Source organism: Eschrichtius robustus, chromosome 10 (assembly GCF_028021215.1).
Source record: "Eschrichtius robustus isolate mEscRob2 chromosome 10, mEscRob2.pri, whole genome shotgun sequence".
Taxonomy (NCBI): domain Eukaryota; kingdom Metazoa; phylum Chordata; class Mammalia; order Artiodactyla; family Eschrichtiidae; genus Eschrichtius; species Eschrichtius robustus.
Genome location: NC_090833.1, coordinates 68,700,602 through 68,724,915, shown reverse-complemented (window position 1 = coordinate 68,724,915; position 24,314 = coordinate 68,700,602). Strand labels below are relative to the sequence as shown.

Sequence of the window (24,314 nt, the reverse complement as noted above, 5' to 3'; positions counted from 1 at the left end):
TCTGGCTAGAAAACTGTCAATTTTATTGATCTTCTCTAAGAACCAGCTTTCAGTTTCACGGGTTTTTTTCTATTGCTTTTCTATTTCATTGATTTCTACTTTGAACTTTATTACTTCCTTTCCTCTGTTTATGTAGACTTTATTTTTTAAAAATACTTATTTATTTATTTGCCTGTGCTGGGTCTTAGTTGTGTGCACATGGGATCTTTGTTGCCACATGTGGGATCTTCGTTGTGGCATGCGGGCTCTTAGTTGCAGCATGCGGGATCTAATTCCCTGACCAGGGATGCAACCCAGGCCCCCTGCATTGGGAGCCCGGAGTCTTAAACACTGGACCACCAGGGAAGTCCCTATGTAGACTTTAATTTGCTCTTCTTCTTCTAGTTTCCTACGGTGGAAGTGGAGGCCATTGATTTGAGATCTTTCTTCTTTCCTAATGTAGGTATTTAGAGCTAAAATGCACCCCCCCCAAATAATGTTTTAGTGGCATCCCACAGATTCAGGTATGTTTTCTTCTTATTCAGTTCAAAATATTTTTAAATTTCTCTTTCTTATTTTCTTTGACCAATGGGCTATTTAAAGTATGTTTTTCAGTTTCCAAATTTTGTACTTGGAAATTTTCCAAGACTCTTTCGGTTACTGACTTCTAACTTAATTACACTGTGCTCAGAGGATATACTGTGTATGACTTGAAGTCTTTTATGTTTATTGAGATTAGTTTTATGGCTAAGAATATAGTCTATTTGATAATTATACAATGTGCATTTTAGCGGAATGTGTGTTTTGTTGTTGGAGAGAGGTCAAGAAGGTTATTAGTGTTGTTCAGATCTATATATCCTTGCAGATTTTGTCCACTTGTTCAATCAATTATTAACAGAGTGGTATTGAAACTATAGTTCTGACTATAATTATAGATCTGTTGATGTCTCTTTTCAGTTCTATCAGTTTTTGCTTCATGTACTTTGAAGCTCTGTTACTAAGGGCATAACTATTTAGAATTACTACGTCCTTTTGATGAACTGACCTTCTTATCATTACGAAACGACCTTCTTTATCTCTGGTAAAAATGAGTCTGTATTAACAAAACCTTTTAAAAAATATTAAAATATTTATTAAAAACTTAGATATATAGTTAAATATCATTAGACTTCATTTTCCAACTATAGCCAAGATAACCTTTCAGAATCAATTTCATTTCACCTTACTGTTTAGAATGGCATACATTTTAATAAATAAATACTGTTAATATCAACAAAATATTATTAACTTCAATTTACAAGGCTAAATGTAGTTTACCAAATTCCTCTCATTGTAACAAAAAGAGTTTTTTAAAGGTTCAAAACTATGTGTTCCTTGGTGTTCCAAGCCATACAGAATGAAAAATGAACACTGTTTAAACCACAAAGAAACTAGAGTATTATCAAAGTTATTTGCTACATTTAAGCAATTTAAAATAGCGCCTTAGTGATTCCATTTAGAAAGCATTATCAACATCAGTTATGCTGGCTGGATCATGGAGCTACAAAATTGAAAAAGCAAGTCATTTCAGATGAAATCAGTTTCTTTTTAAGAACACAAAGCAGTGTAATTCTCTACTGTTGCACCTCAACTGAAAGTTTTGTAAAGAAGGAGGGCTGTAAAGAAAGGCTGAAAACACAAATGCTTTAAAGGGGTCATACAGGATATAAGAGTTGTGGGAACTAGAGACCACAGGCAGCCACTACTGTTCAGATCCATCCAATTGTTGCCAAACAGACTGGGCAAAACCAGAATTTCCTTTTTGTCTTTTCAAGGGAAGCCAAAATAATCCAGATTTTTTCCCCCAACATTCCAGGGTAGAACTCTTGTGACCTAAACATGTGTCATCTACCTCTCGTGCCAAGTGTGACTGCCAAGGCCTTAGAGAGCCCAGTTAGTTCCTTTCCAACTTTACACTGACTGTACAGAGTCGAGCATTGGAATAATCCGGATTTTTAATGTAAATCTCCAAGTTTTAAAATATCAGCAACTAATTCAAAATCCTTAAACACTAGTAAATTCAAACAAAACACATAAGCAGGCTATATTCACTCTAAAGATTAAATATCGAGAAAACAACAATTTCTAAATTTCATTTAAAAAATACTGACCTGGTTAGGGACTTCCCTGGTGGCGCAGTGGTTAAGAATCCGCCTGCCAATGCAGGGGATATGGGTTCGAGCCCTGGTCGGGTAAGATCCCACATGCTGCGGAGCAACTAAGCCTGTGAGCCAAAACTACTGAGCCTGCGCTCTAGAGCCCGCAAGGCACAACTACTGAAGCCCACGCACCTAGAGCCTGTGCTCTGCAACAAGAGAAGCCACCGCAATGAGAAGCCCGCGCACCACAACTAGAGAAAAGCCCGTGTGCAACAAATACTGACCTGGTTAAATACCTAACTTCACCATGAAAGATAAGTGAGCCAATGAACCTAACTGTATATAAAATTGATAATGTAATCACATAGAAGGGAATGGAAAAAGACCTACGTGAAGAACTGAAAATAAATCTTAACCTTTACTTAGAAGGCTTTTTTTTTTTTAAACTGGTATATTTGTAGCAATTCTGAAATTATTCTATCAATATATGTACTCCATGATTGCATAATTGTAGGAGGCCAGAGCTCTTGCTATGAGAAAAGGGAGATACAAATAAGGGACGGGAGAAGACAAGTAAGAATCTCTGTTTTAGAATGGAATTAGAGGTATCAGTATGAACTCATGGTTTTAAAATATATATGCACTGAAGGCAATGTGGTACCTTGAACTGGATCACAGAATAGAAAAATTTTTATTAATGTAAAAATCAGTGAAATTAAAATTTGGATTTTAGTTGACAACAATGTAACAATGTTGATGTCTTAGTTTTGACAAATGTACTACGGTAATATAAAATGTTAGCCATAGAAAAATACAGGAAATCTCTGTACTATTTTTTCAACCTTTCTGTAAACCTAAAATAATTCAAAAATAAAAATGCTTAAATACACATGTGTCAACATTATTGATAACAGAAAAGAAATGGTAATAGCCCAAATGTCCATCAACTGATAAAGGGATAAATAAAATGTAGTACATCTATACAATGGACTATCATTCAGCAATAAAAAGAAAGTAAATACTGATACATGCCACAACATGGATGAACCGTGAAAACATTATGCTAAGTGGAAGAAGTCAGTCACAAAAGACCACATATAGTATGGTTCCATTTATATGAAATGTGCAGAATAGGCAAACCTATAGAAAGAGAAACTTGTTGGCTGCTAGGCCTGGGTGTTGGGGGAAATGGAGAATGACTGCTAATGGGTATGGGGTCTCTTTTTGAGGGAATAAAAATGTTCTAAAATTGATTGTGATGATAGTTGAGCAATCTGTGACTACACTAAAAACCAATAAATTGTATACTTTAAATGGGTGAATTGCGTGGTGTATGAATTATAGCTCAATAAAACTGTAAAATATGTATGTGTGAGTGGGTGTATCTCCTCCTTCTATCTGCTAAAAAGAAAACCCACCAGCTGTGTCACCCCACCAGCAACAAACAAATCCAGCACCTATATCACTGTTTCTTAAAGACATTTCCCAGCCATGAGATACTAGAGCTCCTTGGAGAAATGGCCAATTCCAAGGCTGGGCAAAAAAAGCACAGGATGCACCTAGAACATCTTATGCAAGGCAGAGAAAAAAAAAGCACTGCTCAAAGACTAATGGGGGCTCCTATCAAAAGGACACAGAAACTAGCTTGATGAACCTCCCATTGGCCAATCTGGGAACAATTTCAGCATTAAAATGAGTTACAATAATGGATTATAAAACACTGACTTTCTTTTAAGCCTTGAGTCCATATTGATATTATAAAGTAAATGAATGAAAGTGAAGGAAGGAAAGGAAGGCTCTTCAAAACAGAATACACACTAATAAACACAGAAAGAATGATTAAAAACCATTTTACAAGCATCACAGTATTCACATTCAAGCAAGAATTACCAATGCATGCTAAAACTACTGGGTAGAAAAGTGACCAAGATGACAGAATAGGAAGACCCTGAGCTTACCTCTTCCCAAGGGCACACCAAAATTGCAACTATTTACAGAGCAACTATTGATAAGACCTGAAAACTAGTGGAAAAGATGTTCTACAACTGAAAATATAAAGAAATAATGAAACAAACAAGAGGGGTGGAGACACGATATGGTAAAGAACCACATCACCAGGTGGGCAACCCACAAGCAAGAGGATAATTACAACTGCAGAGGTCCTCCCCAAGGAGCCCCAAATCGGGCTCCCCAGCCCAGGGATTCTGCAACCAGGAAGATGAGCCCCCATGATGTTTGGCTATGAGAGCCAATGGGGCTTATCCAGAGGACTGCAGGAAATAAAGACTTCACTCTTAAAGGGCGTGCTCAAAATCTCACACATTCCAAGAACCAGGGACTAAGCAGTAATTTGAAAGGAGCCTGGGTTGGACCCACCTGCTGATCTTAGAAAGCCTCTGGAGAGGCAGGAGGCAACTGGAGCTTTCCCTGAGGACATGGACGCTGGTGGCAAAAATTTGTGGGAGCTCATTCTACCATGAGGACACTGGGGCTGGCAACTGTCATTTTGGAATCCTCCAACTTATTTTTTTTTTTTATTAATAGTTGTTTTTTTTTTTTACTTTAAGTAAACTCATTTTTTGTTTCTCTTTTTTTTTTTTTTTGGCCACGCTGTATGGTATGTGGGATCCTAGTTCCCTGACCAGGGATTGAACCCACGCGCCCTGCACTGGAAGCACGGCATTCTAACCACTGGACCACGAGGGAATTCCCCTCCCCCTAACTTATTAGCACTGGGACCTGGCCCAGCTCACCAGCCTGTGAGCACCAGTACTGGGACACCTCAGGCCACACAGCTACCCAGGCAGGTACATAGCCCTACCAACCTGCAGGCCAGCTGTCTTAAGACACCCACCCCACCCACCTCAGGACCCAGCTACATCCACCAGAGGGCTCAGGACCCAGCATCTTTAGAAGAAATGTTAAATGGACTTCTCTAAAGTGGGAAATAAAAGGCCACAACTAGAAAAATAAATATTACAAAAGGAAAAATCTCACTGATAAAGACAAACATAAAATAAAGGTAGTAAATCAACCACTTATAAAGCTAGTAAGAAGGTTAAAAGACAAATGTAGTAAAATCATCTACATCCGCAACAAGTAGTTAAGTGATACAGAAAACAATAAGATGTTAAATATGATGTCAAAAACAGGAAATGTCAGGAGGGAGTTGAAACAAAAATGCAAGACAGTTAAAATGCATTTGAAATTAAGAGATCAGCAACTTAGAATAATCATTTATATACACACACACATACATACATACACACACACACATAAACACAGATTGCTACATATAAATGTCATGGTAATCAAAAACCAAAAATCTATAATGGATATATACACAAAAAGAGAGAGAAATCCAAACATACTACTAAACATAATCATCAAATCACAAGGGAAGAAAGCAAAAGAAAGGAACAAAAAAACTACGAAAACAATGAACAACACGGCAATAAGTACACACCTATCAATAACTGCTTTAAATGTAAATGGCCTAAATGCTCCAATCAAAAGACACAGACTGCATCAGACACTCTGATGTGGAGACTGACGTCAAGTGGCTGAACGAGAATGTTGTGGAGAAGGTGAACATCAATCCCCAGGTGGACTGCTACTTGTTGAAGAACGGGTGCCACATCATCCTGCTGGCCAAGGGCCAGCTGCTCAACCTGGGCTGTGCCATGGGCCACCCAAGTTTTGTGATGAGCAACTCCTTCACCAACCAGGTGCTAGCACAGATTGAGCTGTGGACACCCCCAGACAAGTACCCTGTCGGGGTCCACTTCCTGCTCAAGAAGGTGGATGAAGCAGTGGCTAAAGCCCACCTGGGCAAGCTGAATATGAAGCTAACCAAGCTGACTGAGAAGCAGGCCCAGTACCTGGCCATGTCCTGTGATGGCCCCTTCAAGCCTTATCACTACTGCTATTGAGAACCAGGCCTGCCCTTTGCCTTCCAGCTGCTGTCATTGCCTGGGTCCCACGTCTCCTCCCCAAGAGCAAATGGCACCAACTATGAGACTGGTTTGATATTGTCCCCCATCAACTCCCTGAGGCTCATCACTCAGTCTTTAGCCTCTGCTGCATCCCTCATACTGTTCCAAGTGTGGCGGGGGGAATTGAGAAGTCCCTCCTCCAGCCCTAGTCATGATGGAGGTACATGGGAGTTACCCACAGGGAACCTTGAGCTCAGGAGTTTTGGAAATGCTCACTCAGTCAGTCCTTCCTTAGACTAGAAGGTGGCAGTGGTGGTCACAAAGCCCATGCACTTTACCATCCAGGCCCTCACGTGGCCTATGGACTTTATACCCATGTTCTTGGTTTACAGGTTCATTGGTTCCTCAGCCCATGACATACGAGAAGGAGCTATGTCAAAGGGTGTGGAGGAAATGTCGGAGTCTGTTCCTGAGAGCCTAACTTAGTGCTTAGCATTCTTTTAAACTTCAGAACAATGAGGTTGATAGTTTTAGACCCTATTAACAGAGATTGGAATACATTGTTAAGGGATAGCCAAGAAAGGAGAAGTGACAGCCAGAGGTTGAGAGGGACCAGAGAAACATAAAAGCATATTGTAACTTGATGATTCCCATCACAACTCTGGGTCAAAAAGAGATTAATTTGGTTTATAATGATTTTAATGTTAAAAGAGAATAAGAAGGTTCTTGTTCTAATAAAAATTTTGGTGCCCCACCCCCCGCCAAAAAAAAAAGAGACAGAGTGGCTGAATCATATCAAGCATCTTTTCTGAACACAATGCTATGAGACTAATAATCAACTACAAGGAAAAAAACTGCAAAAAACACAAACATGTAGAGGCTAAACAATATAGTACTAAAACACCAATGGGTCACTGAAGAAATCAAAGAGGGAATCAAAGAATACCTGGAGACAAATGAAAATGAAAATACAACAATCCGAAATCTATGGTACATAGCAAAAGCAGTTCTAAGAGGGAAGTTTACAGCGATACAAGTCTACCTCAGAAAACAAGAAAAATCTAAAACAACCTGAACTTATAGCTAAAGGAACCAGGAAAAGAAGAGCAACCAAACCCAAAATTAGTATAAGGAAAGAAATCATAAAGATCAGAGCAGAAATAAAAGAGAGACTTAAAAAAAAAAAAAGCAATAGAAAAGATCAGTGAAACTAAGCTGATGCTTTGAAAAGATAACCAAAATTGATAAACATTTAGCTAGACATATCATGAGAAAAAAAGAGGGCCCAAACAAATAACATCAAAAATGAAAGAGGGGCTTCCCTGGTGGCAGAGTGGTTGAGAATCTGCCTGCCAATGCAGGGGACACGGGTTCAAACCCTGGTCTGGGAAGATCCCACATGCCGCGGAGCAACCAAGCCCGTGAGCCACAATTGCTGAGCCTGCGCATCTGGAGCCTGTGCTCCGCAACGAGAGGCCGCGATAGTGAGGCCCGCGCACCGCGATGAAGAGTGGCCCCCACTTGCCGCAACTAGAGAAAGCCCTCGCACAGAAACAAAGACCCAACACAGCCATAAATAAATAAAGAAAATTAAAAAAAAAAAAAAGAACTGCAATAGATATCACAAAGCAGCAAAACATACATACTTAATGCATTTCAGTCTCTCATTCAGAGTCCGTTTAATGACAGTTTATTTTAAAAATTCTGTTAAGTTTATTTGACTACTAAATACACAGTGGAAGTAATAACAAATTAAAAGGAAGAGAGGTAAACACGCTATCAGATCAAAAAATGAATCCGTGAAGAAGCGAGGGAAATATTTTATGAAACAGAAGATGACCTAAAGGCATACGTTAACTAGATCCTTAACTGCAAGAGCCCTACACACCTCAAATATACCTAATGGGTATCACTGCTTTACAAATGCTCTATAGCATGTATAATCATGTCATCTACTTATAATGGAACAGTTAACTTACTGATGAATTCTTTTCTCACCTTTATCTACATACTAAATACTAAAATCATATATACTAAAATCCTATATAATCCTAAAAAAAAATCTAACCTCTATTTTGTTTCATTAGCCAGTTTCCAAGCTAGTACCACCCACAGCTAATTATAACAGTTCTATATGTTTTTTGATGTGGTAGATAAACTCCCTCTTCACCCTTTTAAAAACTTTCCAGGCTTGACTGGCATCTTTGATGAGGGTCACATTGAGCTTCCAGCGGCTTCAGGGGTGTCTTTAGGAGTCAGCACTATGGCAGAGGACATCAACTCCAAAATCAAGAACTATCAGCCTGCTCCTTTTGACAGCCACTTCCCCAACCAGAGCCAGACCAGGAACTGCTGGCAGAACTACCTAGGCTTCCACCACTGTGAGAAGGCAATGTCTGCTAAAAGAGGTGATGTCTCCATGTGTGAATGATACTGGTGTGTGTACAAGTCTCTCTGCCCCATAGCCTGGGTGTCAACCTGGGATGACCACTGGGCAGAAGGCATGTTTCCAGGGAAGATCTGAACTGGCTCCACCTCTCCTCTTCTGTCCTCCATCCTTCTGCTCAGGGTGGTGAAGGGGGACCTGGGTACGTGGTGATCCCCACCCTGGGATCCTGAATCATGGCTTAACTAATAATACTCACTGGAAGAGTGGAAAAAAAAAAAAAACTTTCCAGGCTTACTCATCCCAGCTTATCAAGTTTCAGGAGGAAAAAAGTTGAGATCTTTGTTAGGAACAATTCTAAAACCCAGATTATTTAAGGAGAACAGCCAACTTTACAATATTAAGTTCTCCAGTCAAGTGCATATGGTATGGCTCTCCATTTTATTTAGGTCATTTTTTTTTTTTTTAAGCCTTTAACTAAAGTCTCATGATTTTCTTCACCCAGATCTTCTACATTGTTTGTTAGGATTATTCATAAGTATTCTACAGTTTTGTGGCTAACAGGAAGGTGCTCTTATGTTTGCCAATCATTACTGGTACATTAATAACCTATGACTGAGTCTCAGACCTTGTTCTAAATGTGAGGAATTAAAGCGATGAAAATACCAAATGTCAGGTCTTTATGAAGCTAACATTATAGTTGGGAAATAATCAGTAGATAACTAGAGACTTATAAATAAATAATTTCAGAAAGCATACATGCTATGAATAAAAATAAAGCAAGATATAGGGAAAGAAAGTGATAACGGAAGTGCTTATTTTTATAGTGCAGTCAAGGAAGATCTCTTTGAAGAAGTAAGGAGGTAAAATCTGAGCAGGGGTTGAAGTGATAGGAAAGAGTAAATCATACGACAATAGAAAACATTCTAAGCAGGAAGAAAATAAACAATAAAAGCCTAAGGGCAAGTAAATACCTTGATCTTTGAGGAACAACAAGAAAGCCATGGCTCTGGAGCTTAGGGGACTATTGAAAGATGAGGTCAGTGAAGGGGGAAATTATATAGGACCTTTTAGGCTAGGTAGGGTCTTTAGATTTTATTCTAAACATGCTGGGAAGCAACTAGCAGCCTCCAGATGACAGTGCTGTGTCTTTAAAAAAAAATCACAGTAGTTGCCATACACAGAGTAGAGGGAGAAAAGAGCAGAAGCAGGGAGTGCAGTTAAAGGTAACTGCAGCAGTCCAGAAGAGAGATAATAATGGCTTATATTAAGGCAAAGGAGTGGGAGTGACAAGAAATGGCAAGATTTGAGATATAGTTTAAAGGTAAAACTGCTACTGATGGATTGGAGGTATGAGGGAAAAGAGAAACTAAGAATGACGTCCAGTTTGTGGCCTAACCAAGAGGGTGAATGGTGGTGCCATATATTGAGATGGTAAAGTCTGAGGAAAGAGTAAGTTTGAGTAAATAAACCCAACATTCTGTACCGGACAAGTTAAGTCTGAGATGCCTACTAAAACATTCAAGCAGAGAAGGCACTCCAATACAGTGTGGAGTTTGATAAAGATATCAAGGCTGGAGTCAATAGTGAATTAATGATACTTATAACCACAAAATTAAATAAGATACCCTAAAAAGTGACAAATACTGACACAGAAAAGGTATAAGGCCTAAGCCTAGGGCACTCCAACTTTTGAGGCAAGGGAAGAGAAGCTAGAAAACAAGACTGAGAAGGAACTGTCATAAATCAGACGAGATTCAGGATGATATGGCATCCAGAAAACCAAGTGAGGTTTTCCCAAAACTAGGGACTGATCAATCGTGTCAAATGCTGATGAGAGGTAGAGAACTTTAAGACTGAGAACACTGACTAGAATGGGTTTAGTTGGTGAAGGTGGAGAAGAGCCAGCCTGGAGCAAGTTGGAGAGAAAATGCAAAGTAAGAAAATAGAGACAGTAAGTATGAGCAAGTCTTTGCAACAAATTTTTCTGTACATGAGAAAGAAAGGTGTGTGTGTGTGTGTGAGAGAGAGAGAGACAGACAGACAGACAAAGACAGTTTGAGATGTTACAGCATGTTCTTATGCTTGCAAATATGATTCAGCAGTAAAGAAAGATGATGCAGGGCAGAGAAAGGATAACACCAGAGGCAAAATCCTTCAATAGACAAGAGAATGCAGCACAGATGGAGGACTTGGCATATATAGAGAGACAAAGAGAGAGAAAAGAGTAAGGAAAGAAAAGAGATTAAGTAGTCTTCTTAGTAATGAAAGTGGAAGAGCAAAATGACTAGGTGATGCTGAGGGCACAAGGGATATTCGTGGCCATAAATTTAAAGTGAGACCAGTCAGCACTGTTGTTTTCTCCAATCACACTCAGCTACTCAGGTTCAAGGGAACACAGAGTTTGCAAAGAATTGCGTTTTATCATGGCTGAAGTTTTGCCCTAATTACAGTGAAGGAAGAAACAAGAGAGATGATAACCTGACCCCACAAAATAGTACGGAACATTAGCAGGCATTAACATTTTTATTCAATGAATCAATGTAATTGGGTAAGGAAAGAAGTTACTGTATGAGGCGCATGATGGACAGTGAAAGAGTGGTGTGACTGGGGCTCCCCTGGTGGCGCAGTGGTTGAGAATCTGCCTGCCAATGCAGGGGACACGGGTTCGAGCCCTGGTCTGGGAGGATACCACGTGCCACGGAGTGACTGGGCCCGTGGGCCACAATTGCTGAGCCTGCGCGTCTGGAGCCTGTGCTCCGCAACGGGAGGGGCCGCGATAGTGAGAGGCCCACGCGTCGCGACGAAGAGTGGCCCCCGCTTGCCGCAGCTGGGGGAAGCCCTTACACGGAAACAAAGACCCAACACAGCCATAAATAAATAAAAATAAATAAATTAAAAAAAAAAAAAAAGAGTGGTGTGACTAATGGCCTGGTGGTCTGGATAGAATCCAAGAAGTGTCAAAATATGGTATCAAAGTATGTGAGCTGGCAGAAAAAGAGATGGAAGTCAGGATTAGATGCTTAAAATACTTTAAGTTATAGATCATGATGATAAAGTCTAGGGTAATGGTTCTCTATTCTAACTACACATTGGAATCTAATAGAATACTTTTTCTTAAATCAGACCAAGAAAATAAGAATTTCTGAGGGTGGCACACTCCCATCAAAAATTTTTAAGCTGCCCAGTTAATTGTAATATACAGTCAAAATTAAGAACCAATAGTCTAGGGTGTGATCATAGAAATGGGTAGTTGAGGCAAGTTAGAAAAGAAACCTGCAATCTGCAGATTCAAGAACTAATGAAGTCTTCTTCTATTATTCCCAATATAAATAAAAGCATGAGCTATGTTCTGAATATTTTACATGCATTAACTCATTTCATACTCCTAACAACCCAACAAGGTGTAACTAGTATTATCCCCTTTTTAATGATGAAGAATGGAAGAGAATGAAAGTATACAAAATTAAAAGTCCTAGGTAATACATGAAGTAGTATAACACTATGTGTAGGTAAACTGTTGAAAGTTAAAGATGCATATAATAAACCCTAAGGCAACTACTTAAAAAAAAAGATGTATAGTTAATAAACCAATGTAGAGATAAATGGAATACTAAAATACACTCAATCCAAAAAGGAACAAAAAACAGGACATTAAAAACAGAGAGAGAAACCTTAAGAAAACAGGAGCTGAACTCCCTCTTGTGAGAACACCAGAATCACAACTAGCTGCTGGACAATCATCGACAGGAAGACACTGGAACTCACCAAAAAAGATACCCCACATCCAAAGCCAAAAGAGAAGCCACAATGAGATGGTAGGAGGGGCGCAATCACAGCAAAATCAAATCCCATAACTGATGGGTGGGTGACTCACAGACTGGAGAACACATACCACAGAAGTCCACCCACTGGAGTGAAGGTTCTGAGTCCTACGTCAGGCTTCCCAACCTGGGGGTCCGGCAATGGGAGGAGGAATTCCTAGAGAATCAGACTTTGAAGGCTAGTGGGATTTGATTGCAGGACTTTGACAGGAATGGGGGAAACAGAAACTCCACTCTTGGAAGGCACACACAAAGTAGTGTGCGCATCGGGACCCAGGGGAAGGAGCAGTGAAGCCAGGGGAGACTGAACCAGACCTACCTGCTAGCGTTAGAGGGTCTCCTGCAGAGGCGGGGGGTGGCTGTGGCTCACCATGGGGACAAGGACACTGGCAGCAAAAGTTCTGGGAAGTACTCCTTGGCGTGAGCCCTCCCAGAGTCCACCATTAGCGCCAACAAAAAGCCCAGGTAGGCTCCAGTGTTGGGTTGCCTCAGGCCAAACAACCAACAGGGAGGGAACCCAGCCCCACCCATCAGCAGTCAAGCGGATTAAAGTTTTACTGAGCTCTGCCCACCAGAGCAACACCCAGCTCCACCCACCACCAGTCTCTCCCATCAGGAAACCTGCACAAGCCTCTTAGATAGCCTCATCCACCAGAGGGCAGACAGCAGAAGCAAGGAGAACTAAAATCCTGGCGCCTGTGGAACAAAAACCACATTCACAGAAAGATAGACAAGATAAAAAGGCACAGGGCTATGTACCAGATGAAGGAACAAGATAAAACCCCAGAAAAACAACTAAATGAAGTGGAGATAGGCAACCTTCCAGAAAAAGAATTCAGAATAATGATAGTGAAGATAATCCAAGACCTCGGAAAAACAATGGAGGCAAAGATCGAGAAGATGCAAGAAACGTTTAACAAAGACCTAGAAGAATTAAAGAACAAACAAACAGAGATGAACAATACAATAAATGAAATGAAAACTTCACTAGAAGGAATCAATAGCAGAATAACTGAGGCACAAGAACGGATAAGGGACCTGGAAGACAGAATGGTGGAATTCACTGCTGCTGAACAGAATAAAGAAAAAAGAATGAAAAGAAATAAACACAGCCTAAGAGACCTCTGGAGAACATTAAACACAACAACATTCGCATTATAGGGGTCCCAGAAGGAGAAGAGAGAGAGAAAGGACCAGAGAAAATATTTGAAGAGATTATAGTCGAAAACTTCCCTAACATGGGAAAGGAAATAGCCACCCAAGTCCAGGAAGCACAGCGAGTCCCATACAGGATAAACCCAAGGAGAAACATGCCGAGACACAAAGTAATCAAATTGGCAAAAATTAAAGACAAAGAAAAATTACTGAAAGCAGCAAGGGAAAAACAACAAATCACATACAAGGGAACTCCCATAAGGTCAACAGCTGATTTCTCAGCAGAAACTCTACAAGCCAGAAGGGAGTGGCATGATATACTTAAAGTGATGAAAGAGAAGAACCTACAACCAAGATTACTCTACCTGGCAAGGATCTCATTCAGATTCAATGGAGAAATCAAAAGCTTTACAGACAAGCAAAAGCTAAGAGAATTCAGCACCACCAAACCAGCTCTACAACAAATGCTAAAGGAACTTCTCTAAGTGGGAAACACAAGAGAAGAAAAGGACCTACAAAAACAAACCCAAACAATTAAGAAAATGGTCTTAGGAACATACATATTGATAATTACCTTAAACGTGAATGGATTAAATGCTCCAACCAAAAGACACAGGTTTGTTGAATGGATACAAAAACAAGACCCATATATATGCTGTCTACAAGACACCCGCTTCAGACCTAGGGACACATACAGACTGAAAGTGAGGGGATGGAAAAAGATATTCCATGCAAATGGAAATCAAAAGAAAGCTGGAGTAGCAATACTCATATCAGATAAAATAGACTTTAAAATAAAAAATGTTACAAGAGACAAGGACGGACACTACATAATGATCAAGGGATCAATCCAAGAAGAAGATATTACAATTATAAATATATATGCACCCATCATAGGAGCACCTCAATACATAAGGCAACTGCTAACAGCTGTAAAACAGGAAATGGACAGTAACACAGTAATAGTGGGGGACTTTAACACCTCACTTACACCAATGGACACATCATCCAAAATGAAAATAAATGAGGAAACAGAAGCTTTAAATGACACAATAGACCAGACAGATTTAATTGATATTTATAGGACATTCCATCCAAAAACAGCAGATTACACTTTCTTCTCAAGTGCGCATGGAACATTCTCCAGGATAGATCACATCTTGGGTCACAAATCAAGCCTCAGTAAATTTAAGAAAATTGAAACCATATCAAGCATCTTTTCTGACCACAATGCTATGAGATTAGAAATGAATTACAGGGGAAAAAAACGTAAAAAACACAAACACATGGAGGCTAAACACTACATTACTAAATAACCAAGAGACCACTGAGGAAATCAAAAAATACCTAGAGACAAATGACAATGAAAACACAACAATCCAAAACCTATGGGATGCAGCAAAAGCAATTCTAAGAGGTAAGTTTATAGCTATACAAGCCTACCTAAAGAAACAAGAAAAATCTCAAATAAATAATCTAACCTTACACCTAAAGAAACTAGAGAAAGAAGAACAAACAAAACCCAAAGTTAGCAGAAGGAAAGAAATCATAAAGATCAGAGTAGAAATAAATGAAATAGAAACAAAGAAAACAATATCAAAGATCAATAAAACTAAAAGCTGGTTCTTTGAGAAGATAAACCGAATTGATAAACCATTAGCCAGACTCATCAAGAAACAGAGGAAGAGGACTCAAATCAATAAAATTAGAAATGAAAAAGGAGAAGTCACAACAGACACTGCAGAAATACAAAGCATCCTAAGAGACTACTACAAGCAACTCCATGCCAGTAAAATGAACAACCTGGAAGAAATGGACAAATTCTTAGAAAGGTATAACCTTCCAAGACTGAATCAGGAAGAAACAGAAAATATGAACAGACCAATCACAACTCATGAAATTGAAACTGTGATTAAAAATCTTCCAACAAACAAAGGTCCAGGACCAGATGGCTTCACAGGTGAATTCTATCAAACATTTAGAGAAGAACGTTATAACACCCATCCTTCTCAAACTCTTCCAAACAATTGCGGAGGAAGAAACACTCCCAAACTCTTCTATGAGTCCACCATCACCCTGATACCAAAACCAGACAAAGATACTACAAAGAAAGAAAATTACAGACCAATATCACTGATGAATATAGATGCAAAAATCCTCAACAAAATACTAGCAAACAGAATCCAACAACACATTAAAAGGATCATACACCATGATCAAGTGGGATTTATCCCAGGGATGCAAGGATACTTCAATATATGCAAATCAATCACTGTGATACACCATATTAACAAATGGAAGAATAAAAACCATATGATCATCTCAATAAATGCAGAAAAAGCTTTTGACAAAATTCAACACCCATTTATGATAAAAACTCTCCAGAAGGTGGGCACAGAGGGAACCTACGTCAACATAATAAAGGCCATATATGACAAACCCACAGCAAACATCATTCTCAATGGTGAAAAACTGAAAGCATTTCCTCTAAGATCAGGAACGAGACAAGGATGTCCACTCTCACCACTATTATTCAACATAGTTTTGGAAGTCCTAGCCATGGCAATCAGAGAAGAAAAAGAAATAAAAGGAATACAAATTGGAAAAGAAAAAGTAAAACTGTCACTGTTTGCAGATGACATGATACTATATATAGAGAATCCTAAAGATGCCACCAGGAAACTACTAGAGCTAATCAATGAATCTGGTGAAGTTGCAGGATACAAAATTAATGCACAGAAATCTCCTGCATTCCTATACGCTAATGATGAAATATCTGAAAGAGAAATTAAGGAAACACTCCCATTTACCACTGCAACAAAAAGAATAAAATACCTAGGAATAAACCTACCTAGGGAGATAAAAGACCTGTATGCAGAAAACTATAAGACACTGATGAAAGACATTAAAGATGATACCAACAGATAGAGAGATATACCATGTTCTTGGATTGGAAGAATCAATATTGTGAAAATGACTATACTACCCAAAGCAATCTACAGATTCAATGCAATCCCTATCAAATTACCAATGGCATTTTTTACAGAACTAGAACAAAAAATCTTAAAATTTGTATGGAGACACAAAAGACCCCGAATAGCCAAAGCAGTCTTGAGGGAAAAAAACGGAGCTGGAGAAATTAGACTCCCTGACTTCAGACTATACTACAAAGCTACAGTAATCAAGACAATATGGTAGTGGCACAAAAACAGAAACATAGATCAACGGAACAAGATAGAAAAGCCCAGAGGTAAACCCACACACCTATGGTCAAATAATCTATGACAAAGGAGGCAAGGTTATACAATGGAGAAAAGACAGTCTCTTCAATAAGTGGTGCTGGGAAAAGTGGACAGCTACATGTAAAAGAATGAAATTAGAACACTCCCTAACACCATACAAAAAAATAAACTCAAAATGGATTAGAGACCTAAATGTAAGACCGGACACTATAAAACTCTTAGAGGAAAACGTATGAAGAACACTCTTTGACATAAATCACAGCAAGATCTTTTTTGATCCACCTCCTAGAGTAATGGAAATAAAAACAAAAATAAACAAATGGGACGTAATGAAACTTCAAAGCTTCTGCACAGCAAAAGAAACCATAAACAAGACGAAAAGACAACCCTCAGAATGGGAGAAAACATTTGCAAACGAATCAACGGACAAAGGATTCATCTCCAAAATATATAAACAGCTCATGCAGCTCGATATTAAAAAAACAAACAACCCAATCCAAAAATGGGCAGAAGACCTAAACAGACATTTCTCCAAAGAAGATATACAGATGGCCAAGAAGCACATGCAAAGCTGCTCAACATCACTAATTAGAGAAATGCAAATCAAAACTACAATGAAGTATCATCTCACACCAGTTAGAATGGGCTTCATCAGAAAATCTACAAACAACAAATGCTGGAGAGGGTGTGGAGAAAAGGGAATCCTCTTGCTCTGTTGGTAGGAATGTAAACTGATACAGCCACTATGGAGAACAGTATGGAGGTTCCTTAAAAAACTAAAAATAGTATTACCATATGATCCAGCAATCCCACTACTGGGCACATACCCAGAGAAAACCACAATTCAAAAAGACACATGCACCCCAATGTTCATTGCAGCACTATTTACAATAACCAGGTCATGGAAGCAACCTAAATGCCCATCGACAGACAAATGGATACAGAAGATGTGGTACATATATACAATGGAATATTACTCAGCCATAAAAAGGAATGAAATTGGGTCATTTGTTGAGACGTGGATGGATCTAGAGACTGTCATACAGAGTGAAGTAAGTCAGAAAGAGAAAAACAAATAGCGTATATTAACGCATATATGTGGAACCTAGAAAAATGGTACAGATGAACCGGTTTTCAGAGCAGAAATTGAGACACAGATATGGAGAACAAACATATGGACACCAAGGGGGGAAAGCGGGGGGCGTGGGGGTGGTGGTGTGATGAATTGGGCGATTGGAATTGACATGTATACACTGATGTGTATAAAACTGATGACTAATAAGAACCTGCTGTATAAAAATAAAAAATAAAAAACCTTAAGAAAACAGTTGTCTCAAACAGTGATACCTATCCTGCTCCCATTAGCAGAACAAAGTTCACGATGGAGTCATACTGAACTCTCTCTTTGGTAAATATAAGTGGTCAAGTGCCCTTTTCTTAGCTCAAATAAAGTGACTTTTCTTCAATGATAAAAAAAAAAAAAAAGATAGAAAAATAATACACACAAACCCAACCATACCAATAATTTCACTAAATTTAAGTAGTCTAACAAGACAAATGAATATATATGTCCATGGTACTTGAAAAGATGCTCAACATTGCTCACCTCAGGGAAATACAAATGAAAACCACAATGAGATATCACCTTACATTGGTCAGAATTATCAAAAAGATAACAAATAACAAATGTTGGAGAGGGTGTGGAGAAAAGGCAACCCTCGCGCACTGTTGGTGGGAATGTAAATTGGTGCTGCCACTGTGGAAAACACTATGGAGGTTCCTCAAAAAACTAAAATACAACTACCATATGACCCAGCAATTCCACTGCTGGGCATATATTTGAAAAAAAAAAAAAAAAGAAAACACAAATTCAAAAAGATACATGCACCCCAATGTTCACAGCAGCATTATTTATGATGGCCAAAATATGGAAGCGACCTAAGTGCCCATCAACAGATGAACAGATAAAGGAGACATGTGGTGTGTGTGGCGGGGGCGGGGGGCACACACACAGTGGAATACTACGCAGCCATAAAAAAGAATGAAATTTTGCCATTTGCAGCAACGTGGATAGACCTGGAGGGCATTATGCTTAGTGAAACAAGTCAGACAGAGTAAGACAAATACTGTATGGCATTATATGTGAAATCTAAAAAATAAAATAAACTAGTGAATATAACAAAAAAGAAACAGACTCACAGAGGTAGAGTACAAACTAGTGGTTACCACTGGGGAGAGGGAAGGGGGTAGGGGCAAGATAGGGGCTGGGGATCAAAAGGTACAAGCTACTATGTATAAAATAAATAAGCTACAAGGATATACTGTACGGCACAGGGAACACGGCCTGTATTTTGTAACTATAAATGGAGTATAACTTTTAAAAATTGTGAGTCACTGCACTGTACACCTGAAACTTATATTGTACATCATCTATACCTCAATTTTTAAAAATACAAATAAACCTGAAAAAAAACTGTCCATATAAAAACTTGGATACAATATTCATAATAACACTACTCAAAATAGCCAAAATGTAGAAACAACCCAAATGTCCATCAACTCATGATGTGGAATTTCCATGCAATGGAGTATTATTCAGCCATAACAAGGAATGAAGTACTACTGATACATGCTGTGACGTGGATGAATCTAGAAAGCATTATGCTAAGTGAAAGAAGCCAGACACAAAAGTCAAACATTGTACTATTCCATTTACAGTAAATATCCAGAATAGGCAAACCTACAGAGAAAGCAAGCAAACTAGTGGTTGTCAGGAGGGGGAAGGATGGGGGAAGGGGAATGGGGAGTGACTGATTAAAGGGAAAAAGATTTCCTTTCGGGTGATAAAAAACATTCTGGAACTAGATAGTGATGACAGTTGTGTAACATTGAGAACATACTAAATGCCACTGAACTGTAGATTTTCAAGTTGTTAACATGGTGAATTTTATATTATGTGAGTTTTGCCACAATTTTTTTTTTGAATTTATTTATTTATTTATTTATTTATTTATGGCTGTGTTGGGTCTTCGTTTCTGTCCGAGGGCTTTCTCTAGTTGTGGCAAGCGGGGTCCACTCTTCATCACGGTGCGCGGGCCTCTCACTATCGCGGCCTCTCTTGTTGGGGAGCACAGGCTCCAGACGCACAGGCTCAGTAATTGTGGCTCACAGGCCCAGTTGCTCCGCGGCATGTGGGATCCTCCCAGACCAGGGCTCGAACCCGTGTCCCCTGCATTGGCAGGTGGATTCTCAACCACTGCACCACCAGGGAAGCCCCACAATTTTTTTAAAAAGGAATGAAATACTGATACATACAACATGAGTGAACCTCAAAAACATTATCCTAAATGAATGAAGCCAGTCACAAAAGATCACATACTATATGATTTCATTTAAATGAAATGTCCAGAATAGGCAAATCTATAGAAACAAAAAATAGATTAGTGTTTGCCTAGGGCTGGGGTGGGAGAGAGGGGGATTGGATAGTGACTATGAATGGACATAAGATTTCCCTCTGGCATGATAAAAATGCTCTAAATTAGATTATGCCAATGGCTGTAAAACTCTGTAAATATTCTAAGAACCACTGAATTGAACCCTTTAAAAGGGTGAATTTTATGATGTATAAATTATATCTCAATTAAGCTGATTTTAAAAAGCAAATTGTCAAGTGGTCTAACCACTCCTAAATAAAGACAGAAACTATTAGACTGGGTTATAAAAAAGAAAGACTCAATTCTAAGCCACCTACAGGAAACAAGTTTTAAATATAAAGACACAAATGCATTAAAAGTAAAAGAATGACTGACTTTTGACAAAGGAGCAAAGACAATTCAATGGAGAAAAGATAGCCTCAACAAGTAGTAGTGGGAAAATTAGATGCCCATATGCAAAAAAGAGACTGAGACCTTACACTTTCTACAAAAAATAATTCAAAATGAATCACAGACCTAAATATAAAATACAATACTATAAAACTTCTAGAAGAAAACGCAGGAGAAAAATCTATATGTGATCTTGGGTTTGGCGATGAATTTTTAGATACAACACCAAAAGCACAATCCATGAAAAAAAACGGACAAAGTAGACTTTACTAAAAACTTCTGCTCTGTTAAAGACACTGTTAAGAGAATGAAAAGACAAGCCACAGAATGTGATAAAATATTTTCAAAAAACATATCTGATAAAGAGCTGGTATCCAAAATACACCAAAAACACACAGAACTAAACAGTAAGAAAACAGACAACCCGATTAAGAAATGGGCAAAAGATCTGAACATATACGTCACCAAAGAATATATACATATGGCTAACATGTATATGAAAAAATGCTCAACATCATTAGTCACTAGAGAAATGCAAACTGAAATAATGAGATGGCAATACAGACTTACTAGAATGGCTAAAAAATTTCTTAAACTGACAATACCAAATGCTGATGAAGATGTGGAACAGAACCTTTCATTCATTGCTGATGGGAATGCAAAATGGAAGAGCCACTTCGAAAGATAGTTTGACCGTTTCTTACAAAGCTAAACATAAGCTTACTGTATGATTCAGCAATCACACACCTAGGTATTTACCCAACTGATTTGAAAATTTATGTCCATACAAAACCTACATACAATGTTTACAGCAGCTTTATTCATAATCACCAAAAACTGGAAGCAAAGAAAATGTCCTTCAATAGGTGAACGGATAAAACAAAAACAAAAACCTGATACACTCAGTGATAAATGAGCTATCAAGCCACAAAAAGACTTGGAGGAACCTTAAATGCATATTGCAAAGTGAAAGAAGGCAGTCTGAAAAGGCTAATATGATTCCTTTTACATGACATTCTAGAAAAGGCAAAAACTACAGAAACAGTAAAAAGAGATCAGTGGTTTCCAGGGTTTTGGGGTTTGGCAGAGACGGCTGAAGAACTGAAGTGTGGAAACTTTTACAGATATAAAACTATTCAATATGATAATGTAATGGTAGATACATGACATTACACATTTGTCAAAATTCACAACACAGAGAGTGAGCTTTAATGTATGCAAAATTACCAAAACCACTGAGGAGGCCATGGGATCCCCTGAAGGAATGTGGAGTAGGTCGAGATAACATAACTACTACAAATGTTTGAAAACAACCTCACTGAAGGGGTTGGGGTGGAGGGGTGGCGAGATGCTGGCCAAAGTAACTTTAGAAATGAGTAGAGTCTTTAAAACTAAAAGCAACAGGAACTGCAAATAGGCACTCTAGCTGATAAAACTGTTTCACACAGGGGTATGAGTTAACAGTTCTGATACTGCTATACATGTATACTGGAACTGAACAATTACATAAATGGATGACAGATGGTGGGAGCCAGGTTTCTCATTGTCGGAGCAGGTATTTACAGATAAGCAAGGGGAGGAGTATCCATGTAGTAATGGATTAAAGTTAGAGCTCACTATGAATTCATATTTAGTTTAATATAAATACAGATGGTGACATATAGGAAGAGTTACAGATATAGGTATACATACAATGGGTTACTATACACAAGTATATTTCCTTGCTCAATCAACTAAGAAAACATAGAAGCAACGACATCCAGTAGCAATCAGCACACCAAGCATGTAGATCTTGCTTTCTAACACCATCCTCCAACAAGAGGATCCAAGGCTTCTTGAAGAAATGACTGATTATAGGACTGGGACAGGAAATACAGGTATCCTTTGCTTTTCAAAAGTTCACTATATGCCACTTCACTTTTACAAAAGACCTACATAAGTACCTATTTTTGCTAATCCAAAAGAAATCTGAAAAAAAATTACACTTTTATGGAAAGAGGTGAAAAGCAAAAATAACATTCAGTGTTTGTTTTATTTTTTTTAACATCTTTATTGGAGTATAATTGCTTTACAATGGTGTGTTAGTTTCTGCTTTATAACAAAGTGAATCAGCTATACATACACATATATCCCCATATATACAATGGAATGTTACTCAGTCAGCATTTGTTTTGCAGCAAGCAGTTATAAAGGCAGTGTGCACCCCAAGCCGAGAGAGGAGAATGGCACCACCAAGCTCCGTCCCCAGGAACTACACTCCGCATCTCAGCATCAAGCTGACGACATAGCTTTGAACTGTGTAAGCATCTGTGCTTCACCTTGATTTATTTTGTGCATCCGTTAACAAGATGTGTCCTAAAGGAACTGTTTCTTCACTTTACACCATTCTGGCTTAGGAAAGGTTTCATAGGAACACTCTAGCACTTTCATATAGCAGGGGAAACCTTTATACAAAATGAGCCTGCACAGACGTAGAAAACAAACTTATGGTTACCAAAGGGGAAAGGGGGGGTAGGGACAAATTAGGAGTTTGGGATTAACATATACACACTACTATATATAAAGTAGATAACCAACAAGGACCTACCATATAGCACAGGGAACTACACTTAATATTTTTAATAACCTATATGGGAAAAGAATCTGAAATATATATGTATATACACACACAGACACACACACATACAATCACTTTGCTGTACACCGGAAACTAACACAACATTGTAAATCAACTATACTTCAATTTTTAAAAATTGAGAAAAAAATTTTAAAAACAAAGTGAAAAAAACAATAAAAACAAAAAAACCCAAAATGAGCCTGGAGCATTTTTTTAGTGCCAGAATTAACAAACATGCAAACAAACAAGAACAACAACAAGCCCACATTTATGGGTGTATGTCAAAGGAGCATAGGAGCCAACTAAAAGAGTTCCCAATAGCCAAGGCTGGAACAATTTGAACAAATAAAGTAGTACTGGATTATAACCCAAAGCATAAAATAAATATCTGTAAGTCCATGCTGATATAAATTAATGATATGAATAAATTAATAAATGAAGGAAAAGAGACAACTCTCCCATGCAAAGGAATTCTAAATAACTTAAGCGGATACTCTGTCCTCAAGGAGTGTGTAATCCCCTACTCCTTAAGTGTGGGATAAGCTTAGTGACTTCTTTCCAAAGAGTACAGAATGGAAAGGGGGAGGAGAGTAACTTTATGGTGAAGAACATGATAAACACTACCTCAGCCAGGTAATCATAACCAACATCAAAATCACAAGTCATGTTGACAGTATGTACCTCTGAGATGATGTAACGAAAATGGCACTTTATCTCTGCAATCTTCCTCACAATCTAACCTTAAAAAAATCGGAAGAATTCCAATAAAGGGAAATCCTGCAAAATGCCTGACCAGTTCTCCTCAAAAGTGTCATGGTGATCAAGGACAAGGATAATCTAAGAAACTGTTACACCCAAAAGTAGTCTATGGAGATACAACAACTAAATGTAACGAAGTGGTATCTGGATGGGATCCTGGAACAGAAAAAGGACATTAGCTAAAAACTAAGGAAATCTGAATAAACTACAGACTTTAGTTAATAATAACGTATCAATATTGGTTCATTAATTGTAACAAACATAACATACTAATATAAGATGTTAAGAACCTAGGTCTGGGGTATAGAGAACTCTCTGTACTATATTCTCAATTTTTCTGTATATCTAAAATTGTTCTAAAAAATAAAGTATTTTTGAAAAGGTACAAGGATGCAAAAATATGTGTTATGTACATTTTAATCATAAGAAAGCTAGAGTGGCCATATTAATAACAG

General features: G+C 38.4%; 1 protein-coding gene and 1 pseudogene across 4 annotated transcripts in view; one reads left to right on the top strand and one right to left on the bottom strand.

Annotated features, from left to right (window-relative positions):
• DENND4C (DENN domain containing 4C) overlaps positions 1-24,314 on the bottom strand; it is a 130,754-nt gene that overhangs the window by 97,139 nt on the left and 9,301 nt on the right. The window lies entirely within an intron of this gene.
• Positions 8,316-8,576, top strand: LOC137770811 (cytochrome c oxidase subunit 6B1 pseudogene; annotated as a pseudogene).